Source organism: Dromiciops gliroides, chromosome 2, assembly GCF_019393635.1.
Source record: "Dromiciops gliroides isolate mDroGli1 chromosome 2, mDroGli1.pri, whole genome shotgun sequence".
In the NCBI taxonomy this organism is placed as follows: Eukaryota; Metazoa; Chordata; class Mammalia; order Microbiotheria; family Microbiotheriidae; genus Dromiciops; species Dromiciops gliroides.
The window spans coordinates 534,151,423-534,179,175 of record NC_057862.1 but is presented as its reverse complement, the minus strand read 5'-3'; positions in this window follow the sequence as shown (position 1 = coordinate 534,179,175).

The window sequence follows — 27,753 nt, the reverse complement described above, 5'->3', positions numbered from 1 at the left end:
ATTCCTTATGGTGACCATATGGGAAAACATGGACAAGAGTCACAGAGTACAGATAGGCATGAATGGGTTGTGACTTGCGTTATTAGTAAGAATACTCACATCTGTGAGACTACAGATCCATTTGAAAGAAGATATAAGACCTACACAGAAAACAATAAAGTGCTAAACTGTGGGTTACTATCAGTACAAGGGAAGTATAAAGAAACCTAGTGTGGCCTAGAGTTATTGAAGAGAGCTTTATGGAAGAAGCTGGGCAGCTAGGTAACCCAGTAGATAGAGCATTGGTCCTGAAGTTGGGAGGACCTGAGTTCAAATATCACCTCAGATACTTCCTATCTGTGTGACCCTGGGCGAGTTAGTTAACACCAGTTGCCTTAAACATCTGGGGCTATCTCCAGTTGTCCTGATATCTATATCTTGCCACTGGACCCAGATGGCTCTGGAAGAGAGAGTGAGGTTGGTGACCTTGCAAGAGCTCTCCCTTATTTAAATCTAATTTAGGGCATGTCATGGTCCTCTTCAAGAATGAAGGACAAACAACAATAACAGCATGGAAGAAGTGAGACTTGAGATGGAATTTGAAAGATAGTTAAGACTTGGACAAGTACAGAGGGAAAATGAAGGCATTCTGTGTCAAGGGAACATCATGAAGGAAGAAAACAAGTTTTTATATAGAACCTACTATGTGCCTGGCATTGTGTTAAGAACTTTACAAATGTTATCTCTCATTTGATCCTGTTATTATTATCCCCATTTTACAGTTGAGGAAACTGAGGCAGACAGCATCTAAGTGACTTATCCAGGGTCACTCAGCTAGTAATTGTATGAGGTTGAATGAGAACTGTGCCACCTAGCTGTTATTTTAGTATGAACAAGGATGTAGAGGTTGGACTAATTATGGTAATTATGTAGATAGAATGGAGATGAACTTCTAGTACTTAATAATGTACTCATTTAGCTGGTGAACTTAAGACAATGGGTAATTCTTTCTTCCAGGAGCACAGGGAATTTTTTTTTTCTTTTACCAGGATGTGCAGGGGCTTTTTCAGTCCTGAACACCCACCTCTAGATGTACGTTCCCTGGAAGCCCTGAAATTCCTGTTTTGTGTTAGGAAACAGGACCTCTGAGTTCCTTTTCAAGGCTGGGCCACAAAGTTTGATCCAGCATTGAGGTCCTTCTGCTATGTGTGGTTTTTCCCAGAAACCAAAAGTTGGATCCCCAAAGGCCAACCCAGCTTCCAACTTCAGTATGCTGTTCCTCAATCCCTGTAGCTCCCTGGGGATCAGAAAGGAGGTGGGAGACCCTAGGATGAATACTCATTGGGGACCACCTAGCACTGTGTTCATATCCCAGAAGACAAATTGACTTTACAGGCATAGCGGAGATTCTGAGATATGCCTGTGAAGCCAATTTGTTCAGTTTTATAGGCCTAAAAGAGTCTACGCCAGGGGTCTGTGTATGGTTTGAATTAGGTTTGGAGAGTGGCTCCCTGGCAAGCAAAGGATTCAGACTTCTCTCATGCTCACTTTCAATCAGCCAGAATCGTCTAGAGCTTCAATAGCGATTTAGGACAACACAATGCATTTCTGCCATGAAGTTCCTTCCTTCTCTCCGTCTTTGTCTCTGCTTGTCTTGTCTTTTCCTCTCTGTCTCTCTCTGACTTCTGTTTCTCAGTCTCTGTCTTGTCTCTATCTCTGTCTTTGTCTCTCTGTCTCTGTCTTGTTTCTGTCTGTCTTACCTCTGTCTCTCTGTCTTGTCTCTATCTTCTTTATTTCCATTTATCTGTCTCTATTCCTTTTTAAAAGTAGAAGGGGAAAGGTGGTAGGAGCAGAGTTACGCCTCAAAGGAGGGGAATTACATCTGCCTCTCTCTTTCCAACACAGCAGAAATTGAAGGAGGAAACAATGGTAAAGGATGTGTTAGTTACACTGGAGTGTGTGTTATGATAGAGTGTGCATATGTATGCATGGGAATCTTTCATCTGAAGCTCCAGGATATCCTATGAGGTTTTCAGCAACACCAGGCAATCTGGCTCTAGATGTGAGGCAAACAGAAGGAAAATGACCTAAGATGACAAAGGACGAGAAAGTGAGGTATAGGGAGTTCTGGAAGTGGTAGAAACAATCTGCCTCCTTGGGAAAGGGCTTTTCTGCCCTTGAAACTGACATGTGTAGTATTTTGCCTGGAAAACATATACTTTCCTTTTCTCCCTACTTCATGTTTCTTTCAAATGGCTTTGACACTCATGCCCTCTGCCTCCACACTCCTTTGGTACTTGGCACTCAGAGTACATCTCCCTTTCCCTAGCTTTTCTTATTCCTTTTCCTGGCCAGCTGAGCCATCTCTGAGTTATGGGGAGGGGATGTGATATAAGCCAAGATGATCTATGTCAGCACAAACTGGGAGAGTCCTGTGCTGGTCTACATGCACTTTGGGGGTGTTTTCTAGCTTGAAATATATGCTGCTATGATGACTTTACCTCAGGTTTATAGTCTACAAGGGGCCCTAGAGATCACCTAGTTTGACCCTCTCATTTTGAGATGAAAAACTTGAGAAGTGAAATGATTTGCCCAAGGTAACACAGGTAGTAGATATTAGAGTGAAGATTTGGACCTAAGCCTTCTACCTCTGAATCCACTACCCAAGGGATTTGGTCTCTTTGAGCTCAGTTTCCTCTACTGTAAAACCAGTGTTGTTGTTCAGCTGTGTCCACCATGTCTGACTCTTGTTGACCCCATTTGGAGTTTTCTGGGCAAAGATAGTGAAGTGGCTTTCATTTCCTTCTCCAGTTCATTTCACAGATGAAGAAACTGAGGCAAATGGGGTTAAGTGACTTGCCCAGGGTCACACAACTAGTGTCTGAGATTAGATTTGAACTCATGAAGATGAGTCTCCCTGATTCCAAGCCCAGTGCTCCATCTACTGCACCACCCAGCTGCCTGTAAAATTAGAACAATGACAGTTTTACTATCTACCTCATAAGGCTATGTGTTGGGACCAATATTGACCAAAGTTTTCCCATTCCTGCCCCTTCTACATGGATTGGGCTGGATTTTCTCTAAAAGGCTACAAAGCCAGGAGTTGATACAGGGTGGAGTATTTCCCTTGATTGTAGCTTCCTGTTAGCCTCTGGCTATCATGACCCAGCTTCCTGGTCACTTGAGGGCATAAAAGGCCCACCCACATGGGGTTGGCATCTTTCAGACATGCTAGATTTCCCATGACCACTCAAGTAATCACACCCTGCCTCACTGAACTTGTCCATATGGACAAGAGGTGGAGGCGTATGTTTCTACTGAAGTTAGTGCCATTGGATCCTTGTTAAACGTCTTATTAAATTGGGGATAAGGAACCCCCTTTTGTTAACTATTTAGTGGCCTATTTTGTCCTGACACCAAACCATAGGGTGCCACAATCAAGTCACCCCTGACTGGCTGTCATTTTCAAACAAGATAATATATGTAAAGTGCTTTATTAAAGTCAGCTATTACAATTGTTAGGTGCATGAATTAAATGCATAGAGAAGTGGGCTAGTTAACAGAGATTGCAGAGGTGAGGTTCATACTTTGGGACAGAGTTGGACTAAATCACAGAATCTCAGAGTTAGAAAGGATTTTGCAGACTATGTGTTCCTACCTGTACATACCTGGACAAGAATTCCTTCTACATCCTGCCTGACAAATGATTCTATTGCTCAGAGACCAAGCCAATCATAGCCGCATGGCATAATACATCTCACTGCTGGTTAGCTCTACTTTTTAAGATATATTATTTAATATCAAATTTAATTTGCCTTTTTGCTACTTCCATCCTTTATTACTAGTTTTGTCCTTTATAGCCAAGCAGAATAAAACTAATTCCTCTTCTAGATGGCAGTCTTATAAATGCTTTTTTTCTGATATAACATTCTTTTTTTTTTTTTTTTTTTAAGTGAGGCAATTGGGGTTAAGTGACTTGCCCAGGATCACACAGCTAGTAAGTGTTAAGTGTCTGAGGCCGGATTTGAACTCAGGTACTCCTGACTCCAGGGCCGGTGCTCTATCCACTGCGCCACCTAGCTGCCCCTATAACATTCTTTTGAAAAAGTTTTTAACATTATCCTTATTTCATAATGTATACCTTCTCCTCCCCTACCCAGAAAACTATTCTTTGTACAAAGAATGAAAAAGAAAAAAGAATGAAATTCAGCAAAACTGACAAATATATTAACTCAATCTGACAATCCATACACATAGTCTCCCATTTCTGAAAAGAAAGGACAGAGGTACATTTGCTAATTTATTCTTCAGGGTCAGGCTTGGAAACTGTAGTCAAACAATATTTGATTTCATTCTTTTTCTTCTTTCCATTTACACTTCCTGAGTCATTTCATATAAATCTTCTTACAATTCTGAGAATTCTTCCTATTTATTATTTCTGATGACATAATGTTATTCCATTGCATTTGTTTATCATGATTTATTTAGCCATTTCCTAATCAATGGGTACGTATCTACTTTTAGTTCTTTGTTGCTTTAAAAAGTTCTGCCATAGGTATTTGGTATCTTTTTGTCTTTGACCTCCTTGGGGCATGTGTCTAGCAGTAGGATGTCAGGATCAGTTTTTCAGTCATTTTCAGTCTTGTCTGACTCTTTGTGACCCCATTTGGGGTTTTCTTGTCAAAGGTACTGGAGTGGTTTGCCATTGCCTTCTCCAACTGATGTTAGAGATGAGGAAACTAAAACAGAGTTAAGTGACTTGCCTGGGGTCATCTAGCTAGTAAGTGGCTGAGGCTGGATTTGAAGTCAGGAAGACTCATCTTCCTGACTCCAGGCCTGGCACTTTGTCACTACAACATCTAACTTCCATTTCAGGGTCAAAAAGTAGGTAAATTTTAGTAACTTCCTTAGTATAATTCTAAACTGTTTCCCAAACTGATCGGACCAATTTATAGCCCCATCAGCATGACATTAGTGTGTCTGTTTTGCAGACCCTCCAAAATTGACTACTTCTATCTTTTGTTATTAATAAATTGCTGGTTATAAGGTGAAGCCTCAGAGTCATTTTGATTTGCATTTATCTTAATACTTGTTGTTTGGAACAATCTTTCATTCTTTTGAGAATTGTTTGCTCATATCCTTTGACCATTTATCCATTGTGAATAGATTTTGGTCTTAAATCTATGTGATAGTTACTTATATGTTATTTATAGCAAAACTTTATCAGAGATATTTGAAGCAAAGATCTCCCCCACCCCCAATCAACAGCTTCTTTTCTGATGGCAGTTGTATTAATTTTATTCAAAAGTTTTTCAATATCATGTAATTAATATTTCATATTTTATCTTTATCCATGTTTGGTTAAGAATTCTTCACCTAGCCATTCTTGTGAAAAGTACTTGATTTGTCTTGCTTCTAATTCTTTTATGGGTCACATAGCCATTTTGAGCTTATTATTGCATATGGTGCAGGATATTGGTCTGTATCTAATTTCTACCAAACTGTTTTCTAATTTTTTCCTAGAAGTTTTTGTTAAACAGGGGATTCCTCTCAAGTAATTTCTAACTTAGGGCTTTTTGAATTCTGGATTATTAAATTTAGTTGTTTCTGATTTGTCTTCATGTAGTCTTATTTATTGATGTACTTAAAAAATTTTAAACTGGTATTAAATAGTTTAGAGGATTACTTTTTCATAGCAAATTTGAGATATGGTATACCATATCCCATTCATTCCAATTTTTTTTTTCATTATTTCCCTTGAGATCTTAGATCTTTTATCTCTACAGAGGAATTTTGTTATTATTTTGTTCACCTCTATAAATTATTCCCTTGATAGTTTGATTGGTATTACACTAACTCTGTAATTTGATTTAGGTTTTATTGTCATTTTAATTATATTGACATAACCCAATCATGAGCAATGAAAATCCTTCCAATGATTAGAGTTCTTTATTCCTTCAAAGAATATTTTGTAATACTTGAGTGAGCCTTTGTAGATTGACTTCAAAATATTTTATGCATTTTGTAGTCGTTTTGAATAGTATTTCCTTTTAATTGTTTCCTTCTGAATTTTTTATTGCTATATAGAAATACTGTTGATTTTTGTGAGCCCATTTTGTATTCTGCTATTTTACTGAGACTACTAATTGTCTCATTAAATTTCTCCTGATTCTCTAGGATTTTTCTAAGTACATAATGTCAGCAAAAGGCATAATTTATTACTCTTTGCCTATGTTTCTGCCTTTAATTTCTTTTTTTGTCATATTGATATTAAAAGTATTTCCAGACCTATTTATTTTTTTTTTAGTGAGGCAACTGGGGTTAAGTGACTTGCCTAGGGTCACACAGCTAGTAAGTGTTAAGTGTCTGAGGTCGGATTTGAACTCAGGTACTCCTGACTCCAGGGCCGGTGCTATATCTACTGTACCACCTAGCTGCCCCATCAGACCTATTTTTAATAATTAAAATATTTGTTTTTGTAAATCAACAAAAGTCTGTCCTAGCTCCCTCTCATTTTTCTCTTCCTTCCCTGCATTGAGAGAGAAAACTCCTCCCCGACTCTGTTAAAAGTATACATGGAGGAGCAAAACAAATCCCCCAACTTATCATGTTAAAAAAATAAAAGGCCTTATTCTTGACACCAAGTCCATCAATTCTTTCTCCTCCTGGTGGGTAGCATGTTACTTTATAAGTCTTTTGGAATCATGAATCATCAATGCATTGATCAGAATTCTAATGTCTTTCAAAGTTGTTTGTATTTATAAAAATTCTGTTATTATAGAAATTGTTCCCTTGGTTCTGTTCATCTTACTCACCATAAATTTATACCAGTCTTCCCAGGTTTCTCTGAAACTGTCCCCTTCATAATTTCTTATAGGATAATAGTATTCTATCATATTCATATAACATCGACTCCATTTGATGAGAACCCACTCAGTTTCTAATTATTTGCCAATTCAAAAATCACTACTGGGGGCAGCTAGGTGGTGCAATGGATAAAACACCGGCCCTGAATTCAGGTGTACCTGAGTTCAAATCCAGCCTCAGACACTTGACACTTACTAACCGTGTGACCCTCGGCAAGTCACTTAACCCCCATTGCCCTGCAAAAAAAAAATCACTACTGTAAATTTTTTGTACATACAGATCCATTCTATTTTTCTTTGATCTCTTTGGAGCATATACCTAACAGTAGCATCTCTGGGCCAAAGGGTATGTACAGTTTAATAACTTTTTTTAAGAGCATCATTTTGCATCATTTTCCAGAATGGCTGGACCAGGTCATAGTTTTACCCACAATGCATTAATGTATCTATTTTCCTTCAACCACTGCAGCATGTGTCATTTTCCTTACAAAGAAACAAAACCAAACAAACAAAACACCTTTGCTGATCTGAGGGGTATGAGGTGGAACTTCAGATTTATTTAAATTTGAATATATTTAATTAATGATTTAGAACATTTTTTCATAGAGCTATTGATAGCTTGGATTTCTTCCTCTAAAAACTGCTTATTCATATCCTTTAACCACTTAGCAAATGGGTAATAGCTCTTACTCTTATAAATTTGAATCAGTTCCCTACATAGCTTAGGAATGAGACCTTTATTAGGAAAATTTGCTGTGATTTCCCCCTATTTACTTCACATCTAATTTTAGCTATTTTTTGTGCTAAATTTTTAAAATTTTATGTAAACAAAGTTATCTATTTTACCTCTTGTGATCTATCTCTTGTTTGGCCATGAACATTTCCCTTATCCATGGATATGAAATGCAATTTCTTCACATACTCATTTGGAACTTACCTTGGTGGTTATTGTTTCTTCTCTCTCGAAGAGGACTACGATATCAGGGTGATGTCATGACTGTCCTGAAATGGATTTAAGTGAGGGAGGGCTGTACAAGGTAACCAACCTCACTCTCTCCTTCCAAGCCATCTGTGCCCAGTGGCAAGGTATAAAGCAGGATGACTGGAGATGGCCCAGGATGGTTAAGGCAATTGGGGTTAAGTGGCTTGCCCAGGGTCACACAGCTAGTAAGTGTCTGAGGTGATATTTGAACTCAGGTCCTCCTGACTTCAGGGACAATGTTCTATCTAACATGCCATCCAGCTGCCCCTACTTATCTTGATATATGGTGTGAGTTGATGGTCTGTAACTAGTTTCTATGCTCTGGTTTTCCCAATAGTTTTTGCCAAATTGAGTTCTTATCTCAATATTTGGGATCTCTGGGTTTATCAGACACTAGAATGCATGTTCATTTTCTTCTGTATATTGTTTATCTGAACTTTTGCACTGATCACCTTCTCTAATTCTTAGCCAATACCAAATGGTTTTGATGATTATGGCTGTATAGCATAGTTTGAGATACAGTATTGTTAGACCCTTTTTCTACTTTTTTCAATATTTCTCTTGAGATTCTTTACCTTTTATTTCTCCTGATGAATAGTTATTATTTGTTCTTGACCTATACATCCCTGACCCCAGCCTACCTTTCTGGACTCACTGGATATTTACTTTTCTTTCCACATTCTGTGATACAGACAAACTGGTCTTTATATTCCTCAGCTACAACCCTCCATCTACTATCTCCATGCCTTTCCTGCCCCTCCTGGATTTGCTGCTTACTTTCCAGACTTTGCCACCATGCTACCATCTGGATTGCTCTGGAACTTCCCTCAGTGCCTGTTATTTTCTCACTGTGGAACATTTCTCCACCATGTTGGGATCCTTCCCTCATTAGTAAATCACTCCCAGGGCCTCTATTTTGAGGAGAGGCCCAAGCCAGTCAACTTCTGATTTTGACACCAGTATCCCTCTTTGTGAATCCTTTTGTGAATTGTCTTTCTCCATTAGAATATAAGCTCCTTGGGGGCAACTAGGTGGCATAGTGGATAAAGCACTGGCCCTAGATTCAGGAGGACCTGAGTTCAGATCCAACCTCAGACATTTGACACTTACTTGCTTTGTGACCCTGGGCAAGTCACTTAATCCTCATTGCCCTGCAAAAAACCCAAAAAACCAACCCCCCCCAAACCAACCAAACAAAAAAGAATATAATCTCCTTGAGAGAAGGGATTGTCTTTATTTTTGCTTATATTTGTATCTATAGCACTTAGCACAGTGTCTGGCACATGGTGAGCACTTGATAAATGTTTGTTGCTTTGCCTTGGCTCTGGATATCCCACATTCTAGGAATGAATTCTTTCCTTACCAGTTGCCTAATAAAGTCCCTCTCTTTTAAGACACAGCTCAAAGTCTATCTTCTGCATGGATCTTTTCCTGAGTCCCCTAATCTCTAGTGCTTTCCCTCCTAAAATCTATTTTTTATTTAACTACTTTGTATATATTTCTATTTATTAACTTTATGTTGATGCTGTATATATTTATATGTACTTATTATTTGTCCCATTACCCTTTAAGTTCCCTGAAAGTAGAGATTGTTTGATCCTTGTACTTGTAACCCCAGCTCCTAGAAGGCACTTGGTAAATATTTGTTGATTGATATAATCTTTTGATTTGAGCTAATTTTGGTTTTTTATATAATTAATTATGTTTGTTATATTCTTAATGTTGAACCATATTTTCTCCCTGTTATAAATACAATTTTGCCATACTGAACAATTTTTTGGCTATGTTATCATATTTTGTTTTGCCAGGATCTCCTATAAATTTCTAAATAAATATTCATCAGAAGTATTCTCCTTTTTTGCTTTATCTTTCCCAGGGTTAGGTATTAGGAGTATACTTGTCTCATAAAAGGAATTTGGTAGTAGATTTTCCTTCTCAATTTTTGAGAATAATGTGCAATATGGGTATTAGTTGCTTTTTAAGGGTTTGAATTCATATTCAAGTAACAAATTCATATTTCAATATGGATGGACCATGGGATTTTTTTCTTCAGTGGTTCCTTTATGGATAGTTCAGTTTTATTGTCATTTTTAAGACTGGCTAATTTAAGATCTCTATCTAGAGTTCTGCCACTTGAGTATGTTACATTTTTGTAGCTTATCCTCCATTTCTTTTCACTTCTTAGTTTTACTGACATATAACTACTGTGTAGAGTAGATTCTGATAAAGCCCTTTAAATACAGGAAGATGATACTATATGCCCCTCCCTTTTCTATCTCCCAAGTCTTCTCTTCTCTTGAGTGGCTGTCCAGATCTATGTATGATGGAGGCCTGTCCAATGGATCTTCATCCTCTGACCCATTGACAGCTCATGCAAGAGAAGCTAGAGAGCCTGACTTAGGAAAGGCATGATAATATGTAATGTTGGAGCCTGTTCTTGGACTTAGAACATTCGATATGTGGGCCCAATTTGCTAACTACATATTGAAGACAGTTTTGTGAATTCTTTTTTTTTTTTTTGCAGGGCAATGAGGGTTAAGTGACTTGCCCAGGGTCACACAGCTAGTAAGTGTCAAGTGTCTGAGGTCAGATTTGAATTCAGGTTCTTCTGAATCCAGGGCCGGTGCTCTATCTACTGCACCACCTAGCCACCCCAGTCTTGTGAATTCTAAAGCCACTAAGTTGTCTTTTTCTTCTGCTGCTGAGCTATGCTATGTGTTCACAACCTTGGAGTCATCCTTGACTCTTTGCTTTTTCCCTTCTAACTAGTTCCCAGACATAGGCAATCATTTCCCAATTCGTATCAGCTTTGTTCCCACCATCTCTCTCATGTTCATCCCTTTCTCTACACTTGCATGATCACCACTCTAGTTCAGACTCTCATCCTCCTCATCCTGACTACCATACCAGTCTTCTTTCTAATTGGTTCATTTGCCTCTACTTTATGTGGTCTGCAAACCATTTTTCATGCAGCTGCAGAGAACCATATGAGATAATAGATTTGAAGCTAGAAGGGAGCACAGAGGTTATCAAGTTTGTCCTCTCTCTCTCTCTCTCTTTTTTTGGTGAGGTTATTGGGGTCAAGTGACTTGCCCAGGGTCACCCAACTAGTAAGTGTTAAGTGTCTGAGGTCGGATTTGAATTCAGGAACTCCTGAATCCAGGGCCGGTGCTCTATCCACTGCGCCACCTAGCGGTCCCTTGTCCTCTCATTTTACAAATGAGGAAACTGAAGCCCAGAAAGGTTAAATCACTTGTTGGGTTTTCATAGCTAGAAAATGTCCAGGGCAGGATCGATATGTTTAGTTTTTGCCTTTGTAATCTGACCAATTTGGATCAATTCTGTGACTGCTTCTTCACACACACACACACACACACACACACACACACATCCTGATCAGTTGCAGCTCATCCTTAACTCTCCTAGGGACCCTGAAAGCAAGACTCCCCTGGACTTGTGCTTAAGACGCTGACTACCACACCCACAGACTTATTTTCACACAAAAGGCAGGGTTGAAATGACCCTAAGACACTGCTGGAGTGGAATTCCTTGGGTTATTCACTCCTGCACCAGTTCCTCTGCTCTGATCACAGACAATTAAATTAAAATGAATTCTCCTTGGAGTAGGGGACTAGGAGAGGGATCAGTCCTTAGTAATATTCTACTATCAAGTGGAAGGTAATACTGCAGAGCAGCATGGTATGGTGAAGAGTGTTACTTCTGAAGTCAGAGGACCAGGCTTTAAATCCCATCTCTGACAGTTACTACCTGGGTGACCTTAAGAAAGTCACTTCATTTTCCTGGGTCTCTGTGTCCTCATCGTTAAAGGGAGTTGGACTAGATGGGTTTTAAAATTCCTTCCTGATGTGATCCTTTGATTGCCCAGTGCTGATAGGGATTGATTGCAAATTTAGGCTTGATAGAAGAAAAAAACTTCCCTAACAATTAGAGCTAGTCTGAAGTGGAATGGATGGCTTCAGGAAACAGTGAACAAATACACTGTCAATGACTATCTTCCAAGAGAAGCTGCATGACCATATGTCAGGGATGTTAGAGGGTAGATTTTGGCTCAGGTGAAGTGTTAGAGTAGGTGACCCCTGAGGTCCCTTCTGACTAATAATTCTGGGGGTAATAGAGCATCAACCCTCAGTCATCTGGGTAGGGGCAACGGCTAATCTGCAGGTGTGGCCCCAGCTGGGAAGGGTGAGGTTTCTTTTCTCTCTCTTTTTTTTATATTAGCCTGGGGCTTTCATGATACATGACTACATTTAGCTGGCTACTGTGTAGACTATGATGGGTAGACACCCTAACACTGGACAACAAGTACCTCTCATGTAGTAGGTACTTAAGTGTTTGTGTAATGATGTAGATCATTCATTCCACCCCTCCCCACCACCTCTGGAGGCAGCTGCTACAGCATGCCCATTAATAGCTGCAATAAGGAAGGACAATTAGCAAATTTATGGAGCAAGGTTATGTGAACATTTCTCTTGCTGAAATGTGACCTGTGCCTTTAAGTTGGAAGAGACAGCATGGCAAAAAGAACAGTGGCTCAGGTTCAGGAGACTTAAGTACTAGTCACAGCCTGAATGCCTTTGAACAAATCATTTGTCTGTTGTAAGCTTCAGTTTCCTCCACTTCAGCTAAGTGGTGTGTGTGTGTGTGTGTGTGTGTGTGTGTGTGTGTGTGTGTGTGTGTGGGTGTGTGTGTGTGGTGGATAGAGCTCTGAACTGGGACTCGGAAAGACCTACGTTCAAATTTTGTCTCTAACACTTACTAGCTATGTGATTTTTGTGCTGGGCAAGTCACTGAGCTTCTGCCTAACTCAGATCCCTCATCTGAAAAATAATTAACCCCGCCCTGGCTTTAAAATGCCATGGTTCTTTGAGAGAGAGAGAGAGAGAGAGAGAGAGAGAGAGAGAGAGAGAGAGAATTTGCCAGGTAGTCAGTCAATAAACATTTATTAAGTGCCTACTATGTGTCAGGCACTGTGCCAAGTGCTGGGGATACAAAGAAAGGCAAAAAACAGTCTCTGCCCTCAAGGAGCCCCTAGTTAAATGGGGGAGACAGTGTACAAATAGCTATGCACAAATGAGATATATACAGGATGAATTGGGAGTAATGTCAGAGGGAAGATAATAAGATTAAGGAGGACTGAGAAAAGTTTCTGGAAGAAAGTGAGACATCAGGTAAAACTTTAAGGAAGCCAAGAGGTGGAGATGAGGAGGGAATGAATTCCAGCCATGGAAAAATAAGTGAAAATGCTTGTAATTGGGAGATAATGTACTGTTTTTGAGGAACAGCAAGGAGGCCAATATCTTTGGATGGAAGGGGAATGTGGGGGTTAAGATATAAGAAGACCAGAAAGGTAGGAAGGGCTAGGTTATGAAAGACTTTAACGGCCAAACAGAGGATATTATATTTGACCCTGGAGGAAATAGGGAGGAACTGGAGCTTATTTAATGAGGGGTGTGTGTGACATGGTCAGACCTATTCTTAAGAGAGAGCAATTTGACAGCTGAGTGGAGGATGGAATGGAGTGGGGGGAAACTTGAGGCAGGAAGACCAATCAGAAGGCTACTGTAATAGTCCAGGCATGAGAAGATGAGAGCTTGCACCACTTTAGTGGCAGTGTCAGAGGAGAGAAGAAAATATATACAAGAAACAGGGAATTTTAAAAATTTTATTCCTGCTGTGCAGTCTAAGGCTAGTAGAAATCCAAACGGGATGATTTCCTAATGATCACTGATGAGAATCACTAGTGCCCTTTTCTCCCTGACCCCTACTCCCTGGGGCATCTTAGTCAACACATTCCAGGCAATGGAAGTTTGGAGTGGGTGTGCTTATGCTAATGCAGGCTAGAGATACCCTCGCTCTCCCCTTCGGAGCATGTATGTTGGAGGTGTAGCTCTAAGATCGGTGCCTTTCTAGTTCAGTTTTGTTAAGTCATCGAACATTTGACAAAAGCGGTTTACTTTGTCCTAGCACAGTAAGGATCTACAACAAGGATACAGGGGCAGCTAGCTTCTCTGTACACTCCTTCCCTTTTGTTTCCATTTGACCCATGTCTGGTTAGTAGATCATAAGGGTATGGTGCATCGGGTAGCATAGGTTTAGGTACCTACCGAGTCTGAGCCTTCTAGATTCCATTCCATTTGACTGTGACTTTTTATGACTCTGGATAACCAGGAAGCTGCATCAGTGAAGCTGAGGACAACCACACTCCTGGAGCAACTTTGTCTTCTTTTCATTTTGTGGGTGGGATGGAAGAAGTTGCATCTGGGAAATCTGTCCTTTTATATCTGTCCAGTCTCAATCTATTACATGGAGGCTTGATGAGGTCACTTCCTGCCTAGAGAGACCATGGGTCTGGTACTGTGGAGCAATAAAGAGTCTTGGACAAAGGTCACCTGGGTGCTCCAATCTCAGAATATATATTCACTTAAGATCAGGAAAAAAGAAACTCAACCAAATCAGGAACCATATATATACTTGGTGACTCATGGTGGTCAGGTGGAAGATATGCTAGCCTGTTGCTTCATAGCAGTCTTTCTCACTCAAAAGATATCCCACAGCACCAAAACTTTATTACCCATCTTCCTCCCTACCTTTGTCCTTTAAGTTTGAGCCTACTTTCCCAAGAGACTCTCTCTCTCTGCAAGTATGTAAGGGGAGAGTATGACCTCCATTTTGGGGGAATTGCTTTAAAACTATTGCTCTTACTATATATTTTGTTTTAGTAAATATACTTTTGTAAAAGGAAAATCATATTTGGGAGACACACCAGAGAGGGGCTTGTGAACTAGAAGTCCTAGACCCTTAGAATGACCAAATGATAGCTTCCTGAAGGGTAAAATAATCAATTACCTTCTGGGGAACTGGCCCACCAGTGTGAGTGGGATTTGGGGAAGTAAATCAGAAAGGGTGCTTCAAGGGAAACACATTTTATTAAAAATAAAAGAAATCTTTGACTAAAAAAAAGAAGTCCTCTAATGAATGAATTCATTATATACTTTGGGCATTAACCTACCTAGCCCATATGTCTCTGTAAAGATGCAGACATGGAAAGGTAGAGCTAGAGGTATCAGCCTCCATCTCTTCTGGGTGGGTAGGTGTAGACAGCTTAAAAACAGCCCTAGAGCAAGATCTCTCACGCTCTACAAGAAAGGAAGATGACAAGCCAGGAAGAGAAACAAGAGCTTCTGTTTTCAGTCCAAAACTTAGGGCCAGTTGGACCTGATGAGCCCTGGCTCTACACGAAGGATCCAGAAAGAATTGATGTGTCATGATTAAAATAGAAAAGGAAGCAGTACTGGACTTGTGTAGAGGACTCCCAAATGCGAAAACTCCCTCTACCAATGCAATTTATGATCTTAGAGAGTTGCTTAGAGCAATGAGAAGCCTTTAATAAAATAATTAATCTTCAGTATGGCTTATGAACACTAGATTTATGACTATTCAGTCATGTGTTCAGACTTGTCTGTCTTTGCAGGAGAGTATTTCATCCTTTGCCTCTATATCAACTGTCTAGTTTCCTCTCCTGCCTCTTCCTCTATCCCAAATTAATGGTTCATTCATGGTCAGTTGGCTTATCCCTGAGAACATTTAAGTGGGTTAAGTCTCAGTAGGCAAAAACAAGTGAGAGGGTATTTGGTGATTTCTAACTTCAAAGAAGAATCAGAGAAATGACCGAAATGTCCGGACTGTGAAAAAGAATAAATGTGTCATTTTAGAAAGCATATCAAATATTATTATACAAAATGTACAATAATGAATAGGTTGTTTAACCAGACAATAAGATTGGAACATTTTTGATTTGGAAGGGACTTTTGAGATCATCACTTCCAATACTAATATCTAGTAGATAAGAAAACCAAAGCCCAAAGAGTTTGAGTGACTTGCCCAAGGTCAAGTGGAAAATTAATGCAAGAGCCAAAGACTATATAACTCAGGACTCTACAAAATTCTTCTTTTTACAGATATACTTGAAACCTAATTTTTTCCTTTCTTTCCACTCCTTTCCCTAAGAACTTCTAAACCCAGTTGATCAGGCAAATTTCAAATTTGGATCATTGCTGCCCTATTAAATTTGATGTTGAAAAAGTAGTTTTAATGACTCATTTCAGTGCCACCAAAATATACTCACAGTTTGAACTTTATTTTTGGCTCAGAGTTTAATTTTGGATTATAGGTTATTTCCAACTACATTTCCCCTCCCCCCCAAGATGAATCTCTGCTTTCACTGTTTTCTGCCTTCTGCCCTCCCCAAATCCTCGATTTTGCTGCGTCTATTCAATCATCTTACAATTTACATCTCTATCACTGCTCCCTCAAATACTGCTGGCCCCAACAAGTGTTTACCAAAGTCCTCCTTATTCTTTAGAGAGGCCTAAAACTGTACCTCTCAACTAACTAACTGCTGACATTTCTGCTCACATCTTGTTTTTCAAATATTTGCTACTGTTCATACTGACTTTTAAAACTTTCTATTTTCTGTTTGTGAATTCTCTACCTTTCCTGACTATTGTTGTTATTCAGTCATCTTTAACTCTTCATGATCTTCATGATCATGCCAATGCTGTCCATACTGGAGTAGTTTGCCATTTCCTTCTTCAGTGGACTGAGGTTAAGTGGCTTGTCTAGGGTCACACAGCTAGTCAGTGTCTGAGGTCATATTTGAACTCAGGTCTTCCTGACTTCAGGTCCAGTGAATTATCCACTGTGTCATCTCTAATACTTCACCTGGTACTACGAGCCTTCATTCTCCTCTCTTCTGCCCATTACAGTAATTGTCTATGAGGTTTTCCCACTTTTGTATTCTTCTGCCTCTAATCAAGTCTCCAGGAGGCAGCTACCAGTCTAATCTTCCTTACACATAATCGTACTGTGTGGTAACAGAAAGAGGGCTGCTGTTGAAACCTGGACTTCCAGATGTGACATTTACTAGCTGTATGACCATAGACATGTCAACCTTACTGAGCCTCAGTTTCCTCATGTGGAAAATGGGAAGAATAATATTTGTGCTGTCTGCTTCACAGGGCTGTATGGAAAACACTGTACAACTTTCTAAACTTCTCTTACTCCTCCCCTCCAGCTACTCCCTGCTCTAGTCAAACTGGACTAACCTTTACTTAGATGGTTTCCTATAATTAGAATTTCCTCTGCCAGTTATTTCCTTTTTACCTATCTCCTCAATGTAATGTGTTGTAGCTGACTACATGCCTCTCTATTGTCCTTTGGGTGCCCCTGAACTTTAATTCTTTGGAGACTGTAGTGTTTCATTCTTTAAAGTCCATCTCAAATGCCATCTCCTCCAGGAAGCCTTCCCTGACTTCTACCCCTTCCCCCCAATCAATAATGACTTTACCACCTATCCTCATATAAAACCTATTTGTATTTCTCTTTCTAGAATTATTTCAAGTTGTACATATTTGCTGATAGGTCATATTACCCTACTACAGTACAAACATCATGAGGCCAGGGGCTGTGTCATAACTAAATTTTGTATTTTGTCCAGATTTCAGCCCAGACCTCCATACCCAATGGTACTTAAAGTGTGTTTTTTTCCTTCTTAAATTGAATTAAAAGGAGTAAGTGCTTTACAATACTTCTGTCCTATAAAATATCATTTCCAAAAAGAAAGGAGACTATCTGGACAACAAGTATAAAATGCTAAAAAAAAAAAATAGACCATGACTATTTATCAATGACTACAGAAGAGTAAAACATTTCCTTTGAATTCTGACTGATCCAATGGACAGATTAGCAAGTAAGCAGGCCAGATCATATTTGCCTAGCTCTGTATATGATAACCTAGATGCAAAAGCTGTCTCATTTGCAAATAGGTCAGCCTATCTGTAAACCAGTAGAAAAGACCCGATAGAGCTTGGACAAAGACTTCTTGGTTCAGTGCTTCAAAAGGAATTAAGTTCACAAAATTGAACAAATGCTACTTTTATTGTGTTAAAAAATAATGAAGCTAAAAATAAAAAAAAAACACTCCACAAAAAAGCAATGAAACTAATCAAAAGAAGTTCATTCATTTGTTAGTGAACTGGGAAATAATGAAGTTAATTAAAACTTTCATTGAATAAAAAATGAAACTCTGTTATTTTAGTTTCTTCTTCTCATACAATATCAAAAAGTTGTTTTTGAAAAAAAAAAGGTTTGTATGTGGCCCTAAATAGAGGTTTTTTTTCCCTTCAATTGACCACTTAGATCCAATTTCGATTGTCTCTAAATTTAATATAAAGTTTCAAGCATATGATTGTATATAGTAGAATGCACAAAAAAGCTTTGCTTTCAATGCCTAATACTCAGTCTATAAAGATGAAATGAGAAAACAGATGCAAAATGTTTTGTAACTTTAGCTTGTTTTATCAATGGAAACCAGCAGAAGGACTATTACATATATTCTTCTTTTTTTTTTTTTTCCTGGGCAAGGAGGGTTAAGTGACTTGCCCAGCGTCACCCAGCTAGTAAATATCAAGTGTCTGAGGCTGGATTTGAACTCAGGTCCTCCTGAATCCAGGGCCAGTGGTTTATCCACTGTGCCACCTAGCTGCCTCAACTCTACATATATCTTGTAGGGACTTGACTATTTACAAGTCGTCTCTCCCATTGAAGTATGAGTTTCTTGATGGCAACAACTGTGCTTTTGCCTTTCTTTGTGTCTCCAGTGACTGCCTATAGTAAGTGCTTAATAAATGTTTGTTAACTGAATGACTGATTAATTCTGGGAAGGTGAACCTGAACTTATTGAGGCTAACAGGACCAGGAATCAATAACTACTTGTGGTCATTGAAAGCTACCCCTCATTGTTTTGACTCTAGGCCTGGAGTTAGGAAGACTTGAGTCCAACTCCAGCCTCAGACACTTACTAGTGTCTATGTCCTTGAGTAAGTCACTTGAACTCTGCCTTCCTCAGTTTTCTCATCTATAAAATGGGGGATATCAGCAGCACTTACATCTCAGAGTTGTTGTAAGGATCAAATGAAGTAATAATTATAAAGCATTTAGCACAGTTCCTGGCACATAATAGGTACTAAAAATATTAGCTACTATTATGATGCCTTTTTTTGTGGGGCAATGAGGGTTAAATGACTTGCCCAGGGTCACACAGCCAGTCAGTGTCAAGTGTCTGAAGCTGGTTTTTAACTCAAGTCCTCCTGAATCCAGGGCTGGTGCTCTATCCACTGCACCATCTAGCTGCTCCCTATTATGATTTCTTTTATGATTTTCCCTTTCCATTTTTAGGCATAAAAGGTCTATCCCAAAATAATGGCTTGGGGGGTACTGGACAGTGGGGCCAAAGGGAACTTAGAGTGCTCTATTTTCTTCACTAGGCATAGAAACTGACTGATTTCGATAGTAGAAAGGAAAGGTTGAAAGGAGATAGATCACAGTCACCAACAACAAGAAGGAATTTCTCGATTCAATTCAAAGTTGAGAAAATGAGGCCAGTCAAGTCAGAACAAATCAACAAGCATTTATTAAACACTTACTGTGTGCCAGGCACTTTGCTAAGTGCTAAAGACAGAAAAACAAGCAGAAAGAAAGATAGTGCCTGCTCTTAAGGAGGTTACCTTCTAAAAGAGGAAGGCAATACATGGGAGGGCATGACAGAAAGAGTCTGAAGGGTCAGGGAAGGGATAGGACTTGTGCAAGGTGACTCAAACCCAGTCCATAAATAACATCTTGGTACTGTTCATCACACCATGAAGCTTTCCATTAAACAAAACTTTTGCAATGAGAAAGGGCGAAGGAGTTAGGCTCAGGATGGGGACTGTGGGTTTTGACAGACAGGCAATGCTCTTAGAGAAAGAGAAGTATTTGTGGGGCTCTGTGTTTGTATTTTGCTTCTTGGGAAATGTTTCTTCACTCTGCTGGGCAAGAGAGATGGAATTAAACACAACCCCCTTTGATCCCAGGCAGGACAGAATGCTCATTCAGCTCTGGTCCTTTTCTTGCCCCTTTTGCTCCCCCTGGGGTGTATGTCTATATGTGTGCATGTGGGGGGTGACTAGAAGAGAGGGCAGCCGTGTCACTGAGTTTCCCAAGGAGCAAACAGTGGAGGTTGAGAGAGGTGAAAGGTTAAACACTGGTATCAATAAAATGGGGACGATTTTCAGAAGAGGAAGATGTTGGTGGCGGTAGGGGCAGGGCTGCAAAATTGTCGTGTATAGATTTAAGATGCCTGGTTTGGATTTGAGATGTTTTTGTGTTGAGAGAGAATAAGGCCTAAAGTGAGGTTTGGGGAGGGTTCCTTAGTGGTCATAATCTGAGTTCATGTCATATTTAAAATGTCTCAGACTTTTCCAGTGAGAAATGTATATTTTTATTTCTATACATCAGTCCTAGCATATACATGTGTACAAATATGCATAGAAGCTATACCTCGAGAGTTTATGCTGAATTCTCCTGAACTTTGCCTAAACACACATCATCAGGGACTATAAAAGTAGAGTCAGAAATATTATTATAAAATAATACATTCAAAGAATTTCACTCTATCATCCTAAAGAACTCCCAGTGTGGGAACTCCCCCCACCAATGCAGATTGTAGCCCCTTTCCAGCTATAATACCTTTATAATTTAGTAAATAAGTCATAAGGATTTGCCTGAGGCATACAAGGGTTAAATGACTTGGCTAGGATCATAAAGCTAGTAGGTATCAGAAGTGAGATTTGAACCCAAGTCTTCTTTTTTTTTTTTTGGCAGGGCAATGGGGGTTAAGTGACTTGCCCAGGGTCACACAGCTAGTAAGTGTCAAGTGTCTGAGGCCAGATTTGAACTCAGGTACTCCTGAATCTAGGGCCGGTGCTTTATCCACTGCGCCACCTAGCAGCCCCCGAACCCAAGTCTTCTTAACTCTAAATTCAACACTCTATCCACTATGCTATGATGCCATGTAGCTTTACGTATGTCATATTTGTATGATATATATTAGGCAGTGTGGCATAATGGATAGAGATCTGGAATTGAGTTAAGAAGAGGTAGGTTCAAATACTTCCTCTGACACTTAATAGTTATGCGACCCTGGCTAAATCACTTAACCCCTGTGCAGCTCAGGCAATTCTCTAGAACCTCTCCACAAAGTCACAGAGATATTGTATCAACAGTGGAATTTTGACCTGTGTTGTTGGAGGGAGTTCCTACACTGACGCTTATCCAAGATGATGAAATCACAGATGTTTTGCATATTTACATACATATACATGCATAGGGTAGCATCACTTTAAACAGTATTTACTCTTCCAGAGTGCTATTTTGAGAAGGACATATCTCTATTGGATTTCTTTAACAAAAATCAGATTAATCAAATTAGAGTTAGAGGATCATAGATTTAGATCTGGAAGGAATCTGAAGGGCCATCTAGACTAAGGACTTTAGATTGCAGATGGGGAAACTGAGGCCCAGGGAGGTTAGTGGCTTGCTTAAGGTCGAATAAATGGTACACATCAGCAGTGGGATTTGAATCCAAGTCCTTTGACTCCAAAGATATTGCTCTTTCCTCTCTATCTCTCATTGTCACATGGGCTATGTTGGAATTTCTCTTGAGAGATAGAGAGGGCCTGCCTATCTCTTACCTTTGGTCCTTAATTTAAGAGGGCTCCTTGGATTCTACATCCTAGTAATTCTGACACTGAATTCACTTATGAGAGAAGCATGAGGGTTTCAGTATTTACTGATTCAGTTAGTTTGGGCTTTCTTGGCAGTTTTATTTTTTCCTTACTAGGTGATCAGGAGCCTTCCGTTCAATTCAATCCAATAAGGTTTTATTAAATTCCTATCGTGTTCAAGGTTCTAGAGGTACAAACAAATAAAAAGACAGTTTTGGTCTCTGGTGTTCCATATGTTAAAGTGTTGTTATAAACTTGTAATTTGTAAAGTAGAAAAAGGAACATCAGTTCCCCATTCCCCCTCCCCAAAACAGCTCTGCCCACCACACATATAAGCACACAACTTCATGGGACAGTGAGGGTAGGAAGAAAGAATTTACTAGGGGGATGGGTGGGTAGAAAGAAAAAAAAAAGAAATTGACATGATAACTGTTGATTCCTGCTTCTGTTAGCCTCATTAAATTCAGGTTTACCTTCCAAGAATTAATCAGTCATTCAGTTAACAAACATTTATTAAGCACTTATTATAAGAAGTCACTGGAGACACAAAGAAAATAACTGTTGTATATTTAGAGGGAAGAGCTGGTTGTACATAATAGATTTTCAGTTTCATGCACAATCATCTTTTTTTATTATGCTATGTTACAGAAATTCTTGTTTAATTCCATAAATTAAAAATAAAATAAATTAAAAAAAATGAAAGCATTTACTTTCATCTTCTTGTCTGGCTTTTCATCAATCTTTCCTTTTCTTTAACTCCTGAGAGCCTTAATTCTGGGATACCTAATGGAGTTTGGCTTGAATGTTTTCCAGGGGCCGGTCTCTCAAGACTGGTTGTAAGAGGGCACACATTTCTCCTATGTCCAATGAGGATTGCTATTCTAAACTTTGCTTCACTGAGAACACAAAGGTGGCTTTTCAGCATTAGGCCTTTGTGGGACTGGGGTCTGGGGCCCCAGAAAGGGGAGGAAAGGTGTTTTCTAATGTCCATACAGAAATAGAAAGCAATAGCTTCTAGCTTCATGTCTGTGCAGGTGAGCCTGAGAGACACTCTACAAACCTGCAACTATTATAGGTCTTCTTATCATTAGCTCTGTACCTATTCTTCTCTCAGGGCAATAATAAGTCACTGAATTTCAGGGAGAGAGAATATAGAGTGGGTAAAGAACCAGCCTTGAAATCAGGAAGATGTAGGTTCAAGACATGCCAGTAACACATCCAAGATGTGTGACCATGGGAAAGTAACAACCTTTAAGTGACTCAGGCAACTTGATAAATTGCAGGGAAATTGACAGTCTATATCAGTAGAGGGAATTTCCACACCAGGACAAATCTGCATGTTGCCCCCCACCAAAAATTAAAAAATATATATTTTAGATGTGTAGAGGGCATCAGGGACCATTGATCCTAATCTACCTGTGTAGAAACACACTCTATGTCATCTCTGACAAGTGGCCAGATAGCCTCTGTTCAAAGACCTTCAGTGATGAGGAACTCACTACTTTATGAGATATTTCAATTCAATTGCTGGACAGCTCCAACTGTTGGGAAGTTTTCCCTTATATTCAACTGAAATCTCCCTCATTGAAGGTTTTACCCCATTAGGGGTAGTTCTATTCTCCTGGCCCAAGCTATACTGAATAGGTTTTCCTGGTGATAGAACATCTCTCCCTAAATCCCCAAAAGGTTCAGGCCTGTTAGGGCTAAACCCAATGTTCTGTCCTTCCATACTGCTTGATCTTCTTTCACTTATTCTAGAAAGGAGAAAATCCCCCTCAAAACAACAAAGAGGCATTTCACACTAGGGCCTGGTAGGCTGGGGAGGGGGACTCTTCCTTCCTCTTGGTTGTTCCTTGGGCTAAGAATCCAAAAATATCTAAGCAACTTTGGGCAGCCATGAAAATTAGGCTAAAGGAAAGGAACTAGATGGAGACTCCTTGACTCCACTTGGTTGAATTGAATGGTCCCTTTGCTAGTAGAATAGAAACATGTCTTGGGTACTCCCTCCCTCCCTCTTCCCCAGCCCCCACACCTCTCCATCTCCTCCTGCCACCCCTATGCTGCCAGTAACACAGGATGTGTAATCTCTTTTCGAAACACACAATTACAGATTTTTTTAAAAAGGAGGCCAGAAAAGAATAATTAATTTCTGCTTCCTCATGCAAATCCTTTGGCCAGCCATTTAAGGCTCAGGAGCAGGACCGATTCAGTTCCTTGTGCAAATTCCAAACTGAAGGCATTTAAAAAGAAGAAGAAGAAGAAGGAGAAGAAGAAGAGAAATTGAATGGGTTTACTTTTTCTAAGAACTAGAATTAACAAAGGTTCCATTTTCCATGGTTATGCGTCTGGCTAGACAGACCTCACTGACAAGCTCTCCAAACACATGTGCTAGCCTGTTGAAAAGGCTTCAGTGTTGACTGACAGATAATTGAAGTGACAAATTGTTTCATTGTATCTGGCAGGGAGAGTGCTGTATTAGATAATTACGGAGGGCAGAGAAGCTCTGGGGTCTCAGGTCACAAGACATGCCTGACCCTATTTTCTGAAAACTCTGAATGGAGTTCCCAGTCTCAGAGGACCTGAGTGTGATGCAGTCTCTGATTTTTTTTTTGTATTTTTTTCTTCTTTCTCCTCTATGCCTCCCCCTCTCTCCTCCACTCCCCCACCCCCTTTTTCCGATCTAATGATTAAGAGCTAAAGAATATAGAGACCTCCGGGGCTGAGGCACCAGCCCCCCACCCCTTGCCTTTTAGGAAAACAACTTGTCAATTTTCTTCACGGTAACAGGTTTGCAAACTTGCTCTCCTGTAGACTGAGCATAGTGTCTAGGAAAGGGGTTGGAGGCTGTGAGTATAAAGGTGATTCCCCAGGAGAATGAATGGTTCTGTTCTAAAGAAAGAAGTGCAGAGCTGAGGTTTTCTGAGTCTCTCCTGCTAACCTTGCCCCAAGAGAAGTTTTTCCTGGACGATACATTTTTGTATGTGTTCATAGGATAATAATGATGATGATTCATATTTATATAATGCTTCCTTTAAAACGAGGCCATGAGGTAAGGATTGCAAGTGTTATTATACCCATCACACAGAGGAGAAAACAGATTTGGAGGGGAGAAGTAGCCAGCGGGAAGTCAAAGCTAGGTCTTCTGACTCCAAGTCCAAGACTTTCCACTATCCAGCTGTTTCCTCCTATTTAATGAACTCCAAACAAATTCTAAGACTCTCTGTTCCCTTCCCCACCACTATCCACTGTCAACTGCCCACGGCCCCCCCCCCCCCAATAAAAGCCCTTCTGTTTCCAACAAAGTTTAGGTTTATCTCGTTTGCCCAGGGAACCTGGGGATCTGGCCTTTGAAAATCACCTTCCACTTCCCTAGATGGGTAAGGATCCTATCTCTGGGTCCTGGGGACAAGATGAAGGGAAGCCCTCAGCATGTCACTCTGCTTGGTGCATCAGAGGAGAGCAGTGAGATAGAATGAAGGGAGGAGGGGAAGGGGGCAGAAAGGAAAAGGGTGGGAGCTAAAAAGTTCTTTAAAAGTCAGGAGAAGAGAGAACAAACAGCAAAATGGGGCAACAATGAGACTCTTGTGCCTCAAGCCCCTGGCCCTGGGAACCAAATGGAAAGAGCCTTCTATTCCCTTAGGGAGGGGTAGGGGGAGTGGAATACAATCTAGAGACAGTGGGAAAAGCGATGGCCTGCCTGAGTTGAGCTAAGCTTTCTGGACACTTGAAGGGCTCTCTTCCTTAGGCTTCTACCCCCAAACAACTGAGGCAAGGAAGAGTGTGGACAGCTTTTCCTTGGCAAAAGAACTGGACCCTCCAAAACACAGGAAGGTACCAGAGAGAAAATGTTAACAGTTTAGTACTCCTTCCTTTGTGTACACATGTATTTTTTAAAGGATGCTTTTCCCACAAGACATGCCTAAAATCGAGTTCAGGAATAGAGGAGAGACTTAAAGTATTTGTGGCACAAATCCCATATTATCTACAGAATTTAGTGATAACTAAAATCTCCAAAGGGGATGGGAACAAATTGACATTGATGTAAAGTGTTCAGGATGAGAAAGAATAGAGGCTCCAACAGGAAGTGAAATGCATAGGATAGGCAAATGGGAAGAGCCCACAGATTGATGAAGCCAGGATGAATTTCTCTTGTAGCTAGCTTGAAGTACAAACCCCAAACTTATCAGGCTGATAAATAAAGGGATAATTATTCTGGAAATAATTAGGCAGCTAGATGGTATAGCAGATAGAGTGCAAGGCCTGAAGTCAGGAAGACCTGAGTTCAAATCCAACCTCAGACACTTACAAGCTGTGTGATCTGGGCAAGTCACTTAACCCCATTTGCCTCAGTTTCCTCATCTGGAGAAGGAAGTGGAAAACAACTTCAATATCTTTGCCAAGAAAACCCCAAATGGGGTATGAAGAGTCAGATATGAATGAACAATAACAGCAATTATTCTGGAAAAGGATTTGCCTTTTGCTGGGTTCCTTTAGACCCCTACTAGGGATAACTGGGTGCTGTGGGAAGAACACTGGCTTTGGAGTTAGAACACCTGGATTTGGGGCCTAGTTTTGATATTTAGTAGCTGTGTGACCATGGGGAAGTCTATTCATATTTCTGAACCTTTGTTATTTATAAAAGGGGCATTAGCAATGCCCCTAGTACCTACTTCACAGGGTTACTGTGAGAGTAGGGGTTTTACAAAGTCCTATAGAAAGATGAGATGCTATAATTACAGACAGAGGATAGAGTCCTGGACTTGTAATCAAGAAAACCTGAATTCAAATCTCATTTCAGATATTAGCTGTGACTCTGAGCAACCTACTTAGTTTTTCTCAGCATTGATTTCTTCATCTGTAAAATGGGCTGGAGAAGGAAATGGGAAGCTACATCAGTATCTTTGCCAAGAAAACCCCCAATGGGGTCACAGAAAGTCAGACATGATTGAACAACAACAAAATTTCATAGGCTTATTGGGAGGAAGAAATAAGATAACATGTAAAGCACGTTGCAAACCTTAAAATGCTAAATTCTAAATATATCATTACAACTACTACTACTACCACCACCACCACCACTACTACCTCTTCTGTTGCTGTTGCTGCTACCACTACCACTACTACCACTATTACTATTAAGTGATTTTTAGAACCCAAATAAAGGGAATTTGTTATTGACTTCTCTAAATCATAGAGTACTATAATGATTTAGTATAACTGACTTTTTTTTACAAGAGCTAGAAGGGACTTCAGAGGTCATCTTGTCTTCTTTCCTTTTGCACATAGGGAAATTAAGGCCTAGAAAGGTTAAGTGATTAGCTTCTGGTCAAACCGTCGGTGGTAAAGCAAGGATGCCTGACTCCCATTCCAGATTTCTTCCCTTTCTACCTCTGTGAGGAAGTGTTCTTTTTTATATTATAAAGCTTTAAGTTGATAGGGGGCTTCATAATCTCTTCGCATAAGTGGACTAACCTAACTTAGGGTTTTTCAGCATAAGATGAATGTGCTGATCCCTGGCTGTGTGCCTTGTCATATGAGAGGGAAGGAAACAAAAGGAGACTATTATTCAGGAGCTAACAGTCTAGTTGGGGAAATAGAATTGCAGCCTCACAGATGAGTTGGAAGGCTCCTCATCTCACCCATAACTCAACACAAATCCCTGATACAACATGACAATCATCCCTCCAGTTTTTGCTTGCATATCTCGAGTGAAGAGGAGCCTGAGACTGCCCATTCTGTTTGTTTGTTTGTTTGGGGTTTTTTTGGTGAGGCAATTGGGGTTACGTGACTTGCCCAGGGTCACACAGCTAGTACGTGTTAAGTGTCTGAGGCCGGATTTGAACTCAGGTCCTCCTGAATCCAAGGCCGGTGTTTTATCCACAAGACTGCCCATTCTGATTTTGGGTAGTTCTCATTATTAGGAAGTTTTTCCTTGCCCCAAACACCTCAATTTGTCTCTGAAACTTGTAAACAGTGTTTCTAGTTCTGCTCTCTAGGGATAAGGAGAACAAGTTTATCCCCTCTTTTTCATGTTAACTATCGTGATTCTGTCATGCTGAGATTTCTGAGTATCCCGCCAGTTCTGAAATCCTATGATTTATATGCATGAAACAAATAGGGGAAAATATGATTGAATGAAAAAATGCTCTGGGCTCCACCCCACTACTGCTACCTTTATTTCCTATAAAATGAGGAGGTAGGACCAGAGGGTCTCTGAGGTCCTTCCTGACTCTATAGCTGTGATCTTTGGGACAGTCCATTTCCACTGCCAGAGTAGTCTTCATAAGACACAGGATAGACCAAA